General features: G+C 33.2%; 1 long non-coding RNA gene across 1 annotated transcript; it reads left to right on the forward strand.

Moving 5' to 3' along the window:
• The first annotated feature begins 524 nt into the window (after positions 1-524).
• LOC124373629 lies at positions 525-3,091 on the forward strand. The gene is made up of 2 exons (XR_006923459.1): positions 525-844; positions 2,157-3,091. It is a non-coding gene; the product is annotated as an uncharacterized LOC124373629 (long non-coding RNA).
• The last annotated feature ends 13,703 nt before the right edge of the window (positions 3,092-16,794 follow it).

Here is a 16,794-nt window from a genome sequence, read left to right on the forward strand (position 1 = left end):
TTTTTACATAATTATACTAATTTGTTATAAATACACAACATCATGTTAAAATTGATTGTTTTAATATTTACCTCTGATCTCATTAATAAACCCAAAACACCTAAAATATTAAAAAAGTGTAAAAAATCTCCTTATAGAGGACTCTTACTGAGAAAAACCCATTCATGGGTTTAAGCTGAAACCTAAAATGAATCATAAAAATTGGAATATTCTCATTGACAATCACGTATCTCAGGAGTAGGCTATCATACACAATGTCATTTAAAAAGAATACGACCGCGATATCCTTGTTTTTAAGTAGGACATTGCGTTGCAAAGCGCATGTAACTGCTAGTCATGTTACACTTGTTAATTTCACATATTTATTTATAATAGTAACATGTTACCATAAAAAAACAAAAAAAAACCCCACCACTGCCCCCATGAAATTATCAAGGGTTACGACTAAGGAGAGAAATCTAGGATCCACAAGACTAAAAGATTGTGCAAACCAACAACCTTAAAAACAGTGAGTATAAGCAATTTTCAGCTCTTGGAAAGACACTGTATGAGATATCAGGCTTATTTTGGGAAAAGATATACAATATTTACTGCATTGTTTATTTTAATATCACACTAACACATCGTCACTGACAATTTTTGGCCATTTCAGATCATGTATGATATGGATATTTTGGAAGAAAAGGTACTTTTGGATTGGGGAAAGCAAAGTTAGCAAGAAATACGTAAGCAAAGAGCTGAGCCAAGAGATCCACAGCAAAAGCAGAGCCATTCTTGACTTGGCTTCGAGAGGCAGAAGAGGAGGAAGAGAGCAGTGGAAGACGAAAAAGAAGATGATCTTGAAGTGAGTAAAGATGATATTTATGGTATTTCTATATTTTAAATATAGACTTTTAAGAGGACGCCAAGTAGGTGGAAAAGAATTGTGAATAAGAAGAACTTAATGGTGAGTCATAAGATTGTGTGGTACAGTAGTGGTTAAGAATGCACAACTTAGCTGTAAAAAACACAAATAAGCAGCAAAAGGGGAAAAAAGGTAATTAAGATGCGAGAAAAGAGAGCTTGTGATAATGTTAAACTTTAAGTGTAAAACCATATTTCATCACCTTTTAATAACAAGTTTCAGTAATTGTGCATCGTTGTTGACTTCGTTTAGTGATTCCTAAGCCTATCTGTTCGCCACTGTTTTCGGTAAAATACAATAGTTTTGGGACAAAATTTGGCTGCCACCATTGTTCCACACCCAACAGATTTGAAAAAAAATTCATGGCATGAGCCAATTGATATGCCCAACATCAATGTTCCACACTTTGTTACACCTTATTTCATTTTGTACACAAAATTTGATTCAAATTCTTTGATTCATTTTCATTTAACAAACTATAAATCGCTGAGTTTTATAAAACTTACACAACACAAAAGTTTCATTAATTTGTACCATTCTCAGAAAATCTAATTATTTTAGCCAGGATGAATACCTTGAATTTACAAAGTCAGTGCACCAAGTAAATACCAGTTTTGGTGAGAATTAAAAATATATTCAAAGTATACAAAACATAGTCATGTTATTGCATTTCAAATAGAAAAGAATGTTGTAAATTTGAGCTCTAACTTTATTGAAAGAAAATAGTGATGCATGACCAATAACTGCCTTTTTGTGGATATTAAAATCCTACCACTCAAAAAACCCAAAAGGCAGAAAAAATGTAAAATTTTGCATTTTAATCAGTCCTGGTAGGTACAACTTCCATACAAAAATCATACGAATTACACCACTGTAACTGACTGTTGTTTGGGTGTCCACACCATGACTATAGTACTTGGTATCCAGTACCAAGCTTGCTCATAGTAACTGATATTAGTTTAGTTGTATCCACCACGAATACTAAAAGTTAAAATTTATTCTTTCCCTGTATATTTTTTGAAGCATTATTCGAGTTATATTTAATTATTTTTCAATGGAAAAAGCACACTGAAAAACATCTTAATAGTGTTAGATACTACAAGAATGATACAATTAAACACACATGAATTTAATGATATAATATACATATATAATTTATATTTTATTGTACTTTCATACTTTTAGTTTCTAACACAGATACATGTGTTACAAGTAGTAGACTATTACAGTGTGAGTTGTATAATTGTTCCAGATTGAGTACGATGATCGAGCCAAAGCGACTCCGCTGAAGGAAACCAAAGTCATTGTGGAGAAGCCTAAACCTCTTGAAGACGATGAAGGGGAAGACGATGTGGACATTGATGCCATTTGAACTTGTCCATCTCTCAAAATTGACAAATAAACATCTAGACGCTAAACATTTGTTAGGAATTTAATTTTGTTGGTAAATTAGAATCTACATATAGTTATGAATTTGGAATATTTGTTAAATATAAGATTTATACTGTAAATGACTGTAAAAGCATTTCAGTGCAATTGAGTTCAGTTTTATTGGAGGGGGATCAATTATCATAAGACATAGACATATTTGTGCGCTCTACTTGATGGCATTGCTTATGTTGTCAGTACATTTCTCTATTCTTTAATTTGTATTGTGTTGATAATACTACTATGTGTAAACTTTCAAATGGTCTCTAATGATATAACTTTTCACTACCAAATAGAAATTATATTATGTATAAATGTAAGAATGGAGTTGTTGAACACAAAGACTGTTAACAAATTCATGTGGTTGGGGTTATTTTGTTTTTTAAGTGTTCAGATTGATATTACTCAAAGTTATTTTTCTATTCTGCGCGAATTTGTTATGGATTTTGTTCATGATTAACTATAATATTAACTCAGATTTTTCCATAAAAAGATGTTGAGAAAGAAGCGTAACCATTGTTTTATTTTATTGGTGGGTGAATATCAGAAAGATCCCGGTAATGAACTGAGAACTGTCAATAACATGTGTGAAATGTGTGTAAGTTCACTGTGATCGGTTTACAAACCACTGTACGCTACGCAAATGTATGTTTAGTAGAATGAGATGACTGCCTTACTGGTATAGCTGGTATATTTTTATCAAATGAAAGGGTGAGCCAGTTTGTTTATTCTTGTAGATTTTACAAATTTATTGTCATTTACATTAATATTGCATTTAAGAGAAGTAAAATTACAAAATATATACATTGCTACTCCATCATTGAAATAGTTCAATACATGCTTGTTTTTTCTTATGTCAATAAAACCCGATGCTTATGGACATGTTGAATCTAATTTCTATAACATTCTTACATTTCAGTAATTTCACCTATTTAAAATAATGAAGTAAATAATTACTTATTGTTTCAGAATGTTGAAATGTGTGTAAATGCTTTACGAAGGTCATACTTATATTGCAAGTATGTCATTGTCGAAAGTATAGTAGTGTACTTCTTACAATTGGTAAACATGGATATTTAAGTCACTATAATGTATTGGTAGTTAGAGATTCCATAATATTAAGGTATTTCTTGAAAAAATCCATTTACACATTCCAAAATTAAAGTGAGTTAGGAGGTGTTCTCTCACCACTGCTGTGGACTATTGTGGTAGATGATCTTCAATTTGAAGCTGAGCGGGAGGGTATAATCTTGCAAGCTTTTGCGAATGACCTAGTGTGTGTAGCATAAGATAAAAAAAATTATTTAACATTGAAAAAGCAGTTGGAGAAATAAATAACTTTTATAGGCAACTGGTGTGAGAAGTAAGATGTATAAACTGATAAAACTCTAGTGGTTCCATTTACCAATAGAAGGAAGCTTTGTTTAGAAGAGCCAGTAGTGAATGGAATTATAATACAATATAAGTTATATCTGGGAGTAATGCTGGACCAGAAACTTATTTGGAATGAAAACGTAAAAAAATGGTAATATCAAAAGCCATTGGAGAACTTGGGGCCTGTAGGAGGCATTTATCGAAGACTTGGGGCCACAAGCCTAAACTTATTTCTAGGTATATTCGTTATTTGTCAAACCTATGGTGTCATATGCAGCTCTAGTGTTGTACAGTAAAGCAGCAGACCCCAACCAGGAAATTACTGAGACTGGCATGGCTTGTGAATAGCGACTGGTTTAGGACTCTTGTTAGGAGTCTTGGGCCAGGTATAAGACATACTTCAATAGCCTCTGTGTTTCAAGTAGAAGTTGGAATCCATAGAAATATTTGCAATAAGAAATATTAATAAAGCAAAACTTTCTATCAGACAGCCAGGTAGCTCTTGTCATTAAGAGACTACGAGAGTGATTCAAGGCTGGTGTTTAGTTTTCACTAAATGTTAAAAGAACTGGAAAAGAGAGAGTATGTTAGAGCTGGTTGTGGGTAACAGGCCACGAAGGCATCAGAGGAAATGAGGATGCAGACGCACTGGCAAGAAAGGGGGCAGGATCTATATTGACAGGTCTGGAACCTTGTTTTAGTGTATCCATAGTCATGGCAAGGGGCTTATCAAGAGATGGGAAAGAAAAGTTAGAGCTTTCAAGTGGCATATCTCCCTAGGATTAATAGAGCCAAAATTGATAAACCTGATATGGGAAGGTAACAAAATGGACTTGACCTTACCAAAAGTAAAACTAAGACTTCAGATGGGAATGCAACACACCACATATCTCTTTGGAAACAACTTAGGAGATTAGGACTGAGTAACTAAGGAGTCTGTAGATTGTGCAAGAAGGATGAGGAGTCAGCAGACCATCTCTGGCTAGGACTGTTCGACTCAGGTAGGTCAGGAAGGTTTTTCCTGAGTTCTGTGTTGTGAGAGAGGTGGACTTCAGTAAGCAAGCATAGTTGTGGTATAGCTTAAAGTTTGAGGGGAAACTTATAGTTAAGGGAGCACAAAACACCTCAAGTCAGCAATGCCTTGGGCTTATTAGCCATACCTCAACAGGAAAAAAAAAAACAGTAGCAGTCGTGGGGACTGCCGATAGAAGTGAAAACGGAACTATTAAGTTGAGAGTAATTAAAAACTATATGCAAAAAATTATATGAAATTTTTTATGTTTTATTTATTAGTTACATATGATGGGTTAAACAAATCATGAACAAAATATAAATACAAAGTGGTTGAAAAAATAATTAATATACAATTATCTTAACAATATCTTAATAAAAACAATAAATGAACATATTTCATAAAATCTAAAATTATTATAACATTTTTTTAATTTTCCATTTTTAAAATCCACGAAAAAATATTATCAAATAACTAGAAATCTATTTTACCACGCTAGTAAGATAAATCTTATACCGTAATAATACTCATTTCATGATGAAGAGGTTAAATATTAAAAACATAATTAAAATGAATAATGCTAAATTTTAAATACAAATATTTTGTACAAATATTAAAAATGTTTTAAAAATATATTCGTTGTTTTCATTATTTATTTATCTGTATAATTAATAGTTAGTTAAACATAGAATACAAGTGAGTAAACACCGAGGTGAACAACAGTGAGTTGAACACCGTTGTAAATAATACAGTTATTGCTACGGATAAATTATATAATTGCAATAACAATTAAACCCACAATATTTTTTAAAACTAATAAATTAGTTAAATTAACTTGGTTCTTTCGTAAAGGTATTTTTATTGCACAATAAACTAATTTATTGAGTTAATACGGTAATCAGTGAGCCAATGCGCCAACTACAGTTCCGGCAGAAACGTTCACTCATCACTTCATACGCTACTACAGGCTAAACTAAACTTCCAATAAAAAAATGATAAATTACAAAAAAAATATTCATCTATTTTCACACAACTTTCTCGCTGACAAATTTTTGTCTGACCAAAAAATTAAAAAAATCCTCGCTTACTACTTTTTTCTTGTCATTGTAAACGCTATGTAAAATGTAAACAATAATCAAAATTATTTCGAAATTTTTTTAATATTTAAAAATGTAACCAATAAATTGCCAATATTAAGAGCTTTAATTTGACGCATCTTACAGAATTGTACGACATTGGCTTCACTTTTAAATCGCGAGAGGAAGCCGTAAAGGTCACTGATTTTCGCAGTCTGTTTTCATACTCCGCCGGGACAGTTTTAACACAGTGAGACTGACTTTTTCATGCAGGTTAGTAGTCCGCAGCCAAGTCTAAACGGTTAAAAAAACACAGCGAGACTGACTTTTTCATGCAGGTTAGTATCATTAGCATGTCGGTGACGCGAACCGAGGATTTTACCCTCTACCAAAACGCTCAACGCGCCTAAAGAAGTTTTCACTTCAAAAAGAGATAAAATTTCTCTACTGGCTTAGAAGAAAGATAGATTTCACACGTGGCAGTATATTACATTTTCTTGTATACTTCTAAAAATTTGAGTGGCCGTTAACTTGAAAGAGTTATAATAATAATAAGAATAACAGTAGCTTGAAAATTGTGTCAATTCTAATTTTGTTGTGAAATATCCCAGATAGAAGTTTTATAGAAATACAAATTGCTGCCATATTGAACATTTTCTATTGGTTGAGACTAGCTAAAGTACTTATCTACTTAATATATATAAGTTTATTTTGAATTGGCTATTAATTAATAATTATGGTAATCTCATATTAATTATTATTGTCGCAATTATATTGTATATTTATTACGCGGAAGTTTGTACCAGTCTTATCTGAAAAAAATTGAACTGTAAAAGAAAGCCCTTATATCTCACACCGCCCTGACATGAGATTTACAGTGACTTAAGCTTTACATATTAACAGCTCTTTATTGCAGAATTAATTATCTAATAGCAGATGACTGACTACCCCAGAGTATGGTGCCATAAGATAGGAGACTGTAGACCATCCCTAAATATACATCAACTAAGGATTCTTAGCATAATATAACTCTACAAACTTTATTTACAAGTGAATTGATGTGTTTTCCAACCCAATTTGGGCTCAAGATGAATGCAAAGGAATTTCACTTCCTTGAATCTGCTTGATCAGCTTTGATCATTGAGACAGCGACTATTACCAATACACCAGTCCCTGATGGCAGTGGAACAATAATCTAGCCTAATCTAAATTAAATATCAGATGCAAATCGTGTTTGAAAAGTAGTTCTGATAAGTAGTAAAATTACTGTTATGGAGCTTCTTTGCAGCCACGTGTGAGCAGTGTTTTATCCTTTTGTTTGTCACTGTGTGGTAAATACAGTAGTTGTAGATGAGTAGCTTTGAAAGCGACCTAATAAGTGAACAGTGTGGAGAGGGAGAAGAAGCTGACTCACTTCCCCGTCCACATTCCTTACCAACCACCCCTCTGTCGCCACTTTACCACTCGTAGGGTATGTATTACATAACAGCCGTTTTACAAACTCAGTAATAATAAAAACAGCTGTTAACAATAAACATTTGTTTGAACACTTCTGAATTATTCTAACTTATTAAATAGATGCAATACACTATTCTTAACATATATAATAATATTTAATAATAATTTTTGTTATTGCGTAACAATGAGAATAACAAAACATAGCATAATGCTCCAAAACACAACAAACACAGGGAAGCAAAGCACCAGCAAGAAATAGATCAAGCAGTGAAAGAGGGCATGGTCAGGCTCCTGCTCCTCCCCCCCACCCTATGCGCAAGAAATCTTCGTACAGGTTGCTTTCAGTACCTTTCAATTCCATAAGCCTTTATTATACATTTTAAGATTATCCTTTTTAGAATTATTAAAAGAAGAGTCAACTTTTTCACAAACATGTTATGGCTGGACCTAACATGTCTGCAGGTCTAGCCCACCCAGATAATATGAATGTTGAAAATATGGAGGGCGATGAGATAAAAAAAAAGCAGCAAGTTCTATTATTGACCATACTTACTCTGAAGCTAATATGGATGTTACTGAAATACAAAATAAAAGAAAATGAGATCAGGCAGAATATATTTCTGTGGCTTGGTGCTGAAAAGGCCAATGTCCAAAATGTGCTATTTTCAGGTTAAGGTGCCATATAACATTTACTGACCTGTTCTACCTAGTGCCAAAACGGCCAATGTCCAATTACAAAAATAAAGAAGATTCAGACTCTATGTGGTCCAATGTCCATAATAGTTTCTTCTAGCCATTTTATTAAAGAAAGGCCAAAGTATACATTGGCCCAAGCATGGTTACCGAATCTTGATGCTAGAAAGGCCAAAGTCAACATTGGCCTTTTTACTTCTCTTTGAAGGTAATAACTCTTAATACTCTATGGAATGGACATTGGGCCTTATTACAGCTGATACATTACAGTGTGTTTCCATTTCATTCATGCTTTCTTTCCACAAATATAATCATAGTAACCACTGCTCTGTTTATTATTGTTATTGAGTTTTAAAATGAATTCAAGAGGAAGAAAATTAGTAAACATAGCATTGTTTGAGTACAACCCTCAAGGTTAGAATGCATTTTCTATTTATTATACATTAATTATGTTTTGGTTTCTTTCAGGTTAGTGAGATTATGAAATGTTAGGCTATAATCAACTTAGCCATAAAACACCTGATAAATATTATGTTTAAAGATTATTAATAGATATAACTTTATTGGTTTCTTTGTGCTTTTTCAGGTGAAATGAAAGGATATATTTTAAAATGCAGAGTTGGGTCTTCCCTCAACTCTATAGCCTACCTTATTGCTAACCTGTAATATATTATTGTTGTATCTTGTGTTTACATATTGATGGATCTTAACAATTTCAATTCACTTAATTTAACTTAACCTATAGGCTACACTAACTGCGCCGATGAGTTTAATTAATATTGTACAGCCATTTGTACAGATTAATTTTTGTAATACTAAATTTTGTTTTAATTTCAGATGAGATCAATGGACCTGTCCCTGGATCTTCAAATGAAGACAAGTGCAAGAGCCAGTCTACTCATTTGGAACATAGAAACGACTATGTTGGAGATGAGAGTCCAGTAAGACTTGACTTTGGCGACCCTTTTGATCCATCATGAGATGAATATCAACCACCAGACGAAGATGATTGTTCTAGTAGTGAAGATGAGACATTAGTTAAAAGGAAAAAAAAGACACAAGAACTCAAGTGTTGTAGTGATTCAACCACCTGTAAGTATGATAAGTAGTGATAATACTCCAGGTCAAGATAATGACTGTTTGAATGTCATCATTGAAGCAATTGATGTTTCTAGCACTTCTGGGCGTAAAAGTAGAGGCCGAAAAAAGTCGAAAGATGTGGGACCAGAAAGCGGATAAGAAACCCTAGTTCTTGGATTCGCAATGTAAAAAAGAAAATGAAAAAATGAAGGACTGCAATTCAATACTGAAAAGGGTAAAGTGGTTACAGGTGTAAATGTTTTCAGACATTGAAAGAAATTTCATCTTCTCCGATTACTATACATTGCCAAGTGAAGCAAAAAAAACCATTTCATTGCTGGCTCTATTGACGAAGTAAAAAAGCAACGAGAGAGATTAAGAGAAGAAGATGGGCGTAGCAGTAGGCGTCAGTTTACTCGCCACTACTTTCTTCCTCTAGATGGAAAAAAGAATTGAGGTATGTCAAAAGATGTACTTGCAAACTCTTGATTTGACTCTGAAAAAGGTGAGATTTATTGTGGAGAAGAAAAGATCTTCAACATCAGGTCTTTGTCTAGAACACAAAAGAGGAAAGCACGGAAACCATCCAAAAATATCTGAAGATGCTAAAAATGTGATTCGGGACCACATTAAATTGTTCCCAGCATATGAGTCTCATTACTCTCGCTCACATACACAAAAGAAATATCTCTCCAGACCTTTCTATATCAAAAATGTTATAGACTGTGTTGTAAATATTGTACAGACAATAATATTATACCAGAAAAAGATCATACGTACAGAAAGATTTTCGTTGAAGAATTTAATTTGCATTTTAAAAATCCCAAAAATGATACTTGTGCGAAATGTGACAAATATGACATGATTATAAAAATCATCGGTCATGTAGGAAGAAGAAAGCATAAATACACAGAAGTTAAAAGATGAACATTTAGAAATGGCTGATTCTGCTTATAACCAAAAGAAGATTGATATAGACATATCAAAGACAAACTCTGACACTGTAGTGGTATCTTTTGACTTAGAACAATGTTTACCGACACCTCGTCTTGTTAATGGTGTATCGTTTTATAAACGACAACTATGGACCTATAATTTGACTTTATATGAGACCAGAAATAGACACCCGAATCCTTCCAGACCTATGTGTTTTTTGTGGGATGAAACTGTAGCAATGCGTGGCAGCCAGGAACTTGGATCGTGCATTTACAAATATGTAAAAGAGATTTTAGGAGATGACGTAAAAAGGTAATCTTTTACAGTGATTGTTGCCCTGGCCAAACTAGAAACCATTATGAGCTCAATATCTTTGCTTCTGGTTAGGGAACGACAAGCACGAAACAATCCTCTTGTGATCCACCATAAGTTTCTTGTACCGGGCCATACACACATGGAAGCTGACGGTGTGCATGCGCTCATTGAAAATATCTAGGAAAAGAACAGTAACTTGTATAGAGATACCAAGGGACTGGTCCAATTTCATAAGATGTATTGAATGCACCCCAAAGATTGAAGTATTTCAGATGGAACAAACTGAATTTTTAAATTTCAAGTCATTGTTTAAAACTGAATTTGTGCACAGAGAAACCAAAAATTGATGGTGAAAGGTGTACTGGAACTCTATTCATTGGTTAAAATATGATTACAACAAAGAAAAACTCTTCCCAAATTTTGTACAATTTATCGTTTAAGGAATCTGAAGAGTTCAAGGTGTTGGACATAAGCAGAAAAAAAACGCTACGGCATACTCAAAGGTGTATGGTTGTCCCCATCAATAATACGCCAAATTACTTTGTCAAAAGAAAAAGTAGAAGATCTTACATCTTTAATGCCATATATTAGTACTAATAGCAAACTGTACTACAGTGCTTTTATTAATAGCCTACAGAGTAGTTCCGAGGTTGAAGATATAAATCCATTTGAAGACTTTTCTGACGATGTTGGGGAAGAAAAAACTATAATAGTGAAGGTGTATGAAACCATATGGAATAACATTGTTATACTGTAGATAAGATTCATTCATATTCTAAGACACGCTTAGCCTATATTAAAAATGTTCAAACAATGTGTGTGAAAAACAATAAATATGACATGAATAGATCATTGATTTTTTATATGCCTGAATTAATTTCCTTTGTGCTAATAACAAAATAGTAAATTTTCATCAGAAACTACTGTTATTGAGTAACTAAATTTAAACACCATATAAAATTACAGGGCCAATCTCCACAAATTTTGTAAACATTTATAATTACCAAGATTAAGAAAAAAGGCCAATGTCCTAAACAAAAAATGTTTTAAAAAAATATTACAAGCATTTAATTATTATCAAAAATATCAGTTATAAAACTAATATTAAGGTAGAAAATTTCATTGAAATATATTTCAATTTGACTTCACAGTAAATGTTTCAACAAATGAAGAAAATTTTGTGCAAGCCGTAGTGAAAAATCAGGTTTTTGGACTTCGGCCTTTTTTGCACCAAGGCACAGATTTATGACCCTACTCATTTAGTGCACCAAAGTAAAGTGGACATTTCTGTACCAGAATCTTCACAACATGTTAGGCTATACAATGAGTAGAATGCTGGTTCCTTTTGAAGTGATAATTCAAGATAAAAATAAACAAAAAATCAATCCTTTCTGAGTTGGTAAAATAATTAAGTCCCATTATACCAATTTTGATTTCATCACTAGAGGAGGTTACTTAGGTAACGTTTAGTTATAACTTGCAAATCTTTTATTGCCGATAATAATATACTAACGTCAATACACAACCCAATTTAATGTGATTGTACCAATAGTTAGAATTCATACAACAGAGGTAGTGTTATTAGAAAAGAGATATTACAGTAGAAGAAATCCAACAAAAGATAACATGCGAGTACCCAATTTTAGAAGTACAAAGAGTAAAAAAAAAAAAGAGTCAATGGATCTCTAGTAGACACTAGTTTTTGTTTGACAGGTTGCCAAGAGTAGTGTATTTAAATTATGTCAGAATGCAAATTGAGACATACATAATTCCGGTGAAACAGTGTTTTCGCCGTTTCTCCTATGGTCATGTAATGAACTCGCCATGCGATAAAACGTGTTTGTCGGGATAATTATCACTCAGAAGAGTGTTCCAAGCCAAAAAAATGTGCAGCTTGTAAGTACTTTCTTATTACTAGCTGTAAATGAGAGAGAGAGAGAGAGAGACTCACAACTCATCATACCTATTTAACATCATACTTTTGATTTTTTTCAAAAACAGTTTTTCACTATTACAATTCCTGATACTATCTTTCATTGAGTTCAATAAACCTAATTGACTGAGTATGAAAAGAATGAGTATATATTACTGTTCTATGTAAAGGATATTGCAAGGTCACCATTCACCTTTGGCGTAAATGTACATCTCTCATAAATTTATACTTCTCATATAGGTATCCTGTCTCTTCTCTTTGAAGTGTTGCCTATAATAATTAGTTACATGTTGATCTAATTTTAGTTTGAAAATAAATCTTATACAAGCATTTATTTTCTAACTAAAAAAGAAAAGAGGGAGGGAGATTTTTTTGAGTTCAGTAACAAATTGTATTAATTACGAAATTGTTCAATATTAGCCAAATCTATAAAAGCTGATATTTCAATTTCCTCCTGTGATTTTCCTGTTACAATCAAATTTGTATCATCCGCATATAAGCACATTTTACTGAAATTTTTTCCTTTTAGCTATTCCTCCAAGATAACATATAAAAAGTAGAGGTCCCAATATTGACCCTTGTGGCACATTGCTTTACTACTTGCTGTGTGGAGGCAAACTTTCCAAATATAGATATGGTACTAATTATATCCTGTAAAATGTATTTCTACATACTGTATTCTATTGCTCAAGTATGAAGTAAAACCAAGCAAGCTCTTTTTTTTGTATTCCCAGCTCTTTTAATTTAGTTATTAGAAGGTTGTGAGAAACGCTGTCAAATGTGCGTGACAGGTCTAAAAGAACACCTATAACTCTTTCCAATATCAATTTAATTTATTATATTTTCTATAAATTCCACACTAGCAGTTATTGTGGATCTCCCTGGCAAAAACCCATGCTGTTCTTTATTTAATAAATTATTTGTTTCTAAATACTCGAGAAGTTATTTATATACAAACTCGTTCATATATTTTTCAAAATGAAGGAAGAATTGAAACCGGTCTGTAGCATGAGAGATCCTTAGCAGAACCTTTCTTCAATAGGGATTACTTTGGATATTTTTAATTTTTTCTGGAAAATTACCCAATATTAAAGAGGAATTAATTAAGTGAGTTAATGGTTTGATTATGAAGCTTCTTGAGTTTTTTATCACTGTTACTGGTATGTCATCGATGCCTTAAGAACATTTATTTTCAAGTGAGAGGATAATCCTCTCTACGTCTTTTTCAGTCACAGGTCTGAATGAGAATGTACTAATATTGGTATGAGTGTACTGTTGAGGCAAAAAGTGTGTTGTTTTGTGAATATTTGGAGTTATTATATCATCGATCATGTTTACAAAAAAGCTATTGAACAATTCACAAACTTTTAATGGATCATTAATTTCTACTTTATTATGTTCTAAAGTTATATTAGTCATGGTCTTGGATGGTTCCCCTACTTTAGATGTAATTACATTCCAAGCACCTTTTACTCTTTTTGAAGAGCTTATAATCCTTTCATTGATTTTCTCTTTTTGTGTTTTTATTATTTGTTTGTTAAATTCTTTCTTTTTTTTACAATTATTGGTTTTAATTTTATGTTTTTTTGAGGATCAAAAAATTGCTTCTAGTTCCATTAGTTCATCTTTTTTCTTTTAAGATCACTTGTGATCCAATCGAGAAGTTTGTATGAATTGTCTGTAACTGATTTTCTTAGGAAAACATATATCAAAATGATAAATAAATATACTATAAAACCCATTATATTTTGTTTCTACTGTAGCTTTGCAAACACCCAACCATTCTTCCGCTTTAAGAAATCTAAAGAAAGTATTATAATTATTGCTAGAAAATGTTTTACAGGATCTATTTGTGTTATTTTTGTTTACTATTTGTATTTAATATTTGAAGATAATGTGCGTCATGGTCCGAGATATTTGTTACTACGCCCCCAGCGAGTAAATTCTTGTTGCTTATATTCGTTATAAAATTATCAATAGCTGATTTGGATGTAAGTGTTACTCTTGTTGGGACATCTATTTTATTAATTCATATTGTACATTTTTAGGATGGTGTAATGTCGTGATTCGACATTACGGTGGTAGTCGGAACATAGCCTAGAGGTAACCGGGCTGGTAAATTAAACACATGTTTGTAAGTTAACGCACTGGCCGAACCGACCGCATCTTTTCATGGTCTGGGGAGGACTGGGGCGATACAAAGGTAGCAGGGGCTGAGGCGTGGGATTGGACACGAGCATCAGGTGAGGTGGTATGATGCCAGCCGACCAACCAGAGCCATTTATTAGAATCAGCTCACCCTCTACGTCATACAACTTGCAAAACATATTGCCACACGTGAAACAACATAAAACTAAATTATTGTACTGACATACAGGGTACCAACTGTCTTGTTACACACATAATTATTATTTATTTAATTAATATACTATAACTCTTCCCCCCTAAAAGTTGAAAGATAATACAACATGAATACAAGTAATAAAAGAAATATGATAAGTCATGAAACACAATTTACACACAAGTAGAAATGAAATACGGATAATGAAATCAAGTACATAACGTAATAATAGCACACCTAATAAAATATCAAAACATGGATAATTATTGTATCCTCAATAAACCCCATTTCAATCAATTAATCAAGATAAGAATACATAGAAATCAGAATAGATATACACTCACATAATATCATAAAAATCATTTTTGAATAATTATAAGTTTAGTTTGCTTACGGGTTTTCTCTGCCTAGCCGGATAGCGGCGTATGACAGGTGTGGTTTGTTGTGACCGATCAGCTGGTAGTACCTCAGCTGGAGACAAGGTCAGGCGGTGCGGGGGGTGACAAGGTCACACTCCGGACTCGATGGAGGGGTGCCAGCTATTTCGGAACTACTACCTGGTCTGGGCGAAATAACGCAGGGGGTGACATAGACTGTCGACTACCAGCTTCAAGATGATTCTTACTAGTCACTGTACTTGGCAAATATATATCTCTAGGATTTAATTCATTGTCATTTAAATCTAACTGTGTCTGCATTCCTAGCAATTGATTGATATGACGTTTCCAGATAATACCATTATCTAGTATGACTAAATAAGATACAGGACTTAGTTTTTTATGAATTCTACCTTCCGTCCATTTACCCTTACTTCTAAAATCTCTGATTAGTACTGGCTGTCCTACCAATAATTCACGAGTTTTGCTTCCACCAAAATTTACAATTTGTTTTTCTTGGTTACGGTGCACAATTTCAAGTAAATTAGGTTTGATTAAATCTAGTCTTGTTCGTAAATTACGATTAAACATAAGTTTTGCTGGTGACTCATTGGTTGTACTATGTACACAATTTCTGTAAGCTAGTAAAAATTTACATAAAGCTAATTCAGAATTGTCGTTGCTAAGTAAAGCACATTTCAATCTTTTCTTTACTGTCTTAACTGAATTTTCCGCTTGACCATTACTGGCTGGGTGGTAAGGTGGTGTGAAAGTATGGCCGAATTCCATTTGACTTCAGAAATTGGCTAAATTCAAATGAAATGAAAGGTGGGCCATTATCTGATACAATATGTTGAGGTAAACCGTTACCTCGCAAACATAGGTCTCAACTTGTTTATTGTTTGTTTAGCGGAAGTAGAAGTGACTTCCTCGACTTCGAGCCATTTACTGTGTGCATCAATTATTACTAAATATAATTTAGAATTGAATGGACCAAGAAAATCCAAATGGATCCGTTGCCATGGATGTTCGGGATACTCCCACACATGCAATACACTTTTTGATGGATTTTGCCTTTCACTTTGACATGGTTTACAACTGCTTGCTAGACACTCAATATCCTTATCTATTCCTGGCCAATACATATAACCACGAGCTATGGACTTCATCTTTACAATACCAAGATGACCTTGTGTGCAATTCATTCAACATTTGTTTTTCTTAACACTTTCGGTACTATAACTCTATGACCATACATCAATATTTCTTGTTCTATAGTTAACTCATTTTGTCTTTGCGCATAAGCACTAAGTTCACTAATTACCTTCTCTGGCCAACCATGACAAACATAATTTAAAACCTTACTTAATTCAGGATCTAAACGGGTTTCTCGCTTAACATCTTTAAAGTTAAGGGGTATTTCACTTTCCTCAATATATTGTAAATAAGTACCTATGTAGCTTACTTGATCTGGTTCCTCTAGGTTTTGTCTTAAGTCATTTACATTTAAAGGTAACCTTGACAAACCGTCCGCATGTCCGTTAGCTTTGGAACGGATGTATTCAATATCAAAGTCTCATAAGCAGATAAAAACAAGGCATAGCGTTGTAGCCTACTAGCTGCATACGCTGGTAATCCTTTCTTGGGACCAAACACTGATATCAAAGGCTTATGATCTGTGACGAGAGTAAACCTTCTGCAAAACAAGTATTGGTTGAAACTTCTTAATTCCAAACACTATTGCGAGTGCTTCCTTATCAATGACAGAATACTTGAGCTCTGCTGAGTTTAACGACTTTGATGCAAAACAAATAGGTTTTTCACTGTTATCACTTTGGATTTGAGTTAGGACACAGCCCAACCCATA

Source organism: Homalodisca vitripennis, unplaced genomic scaffold (assembly GCF_021130785.1).
Source record: "Homalodisca vitripennis isolate AUS2020 unplaced genomic scaffold, UT_GWSS_2.1 ScUCBcl_6041;HRSCAF=13069, whole genome shotgun sequence".
NCBI lineage: Eukaryota > Metazoa > Arthropoda > Insecta > Hemiptera > Cicadellidae > Homalodisca > Homalodisca vitripennis.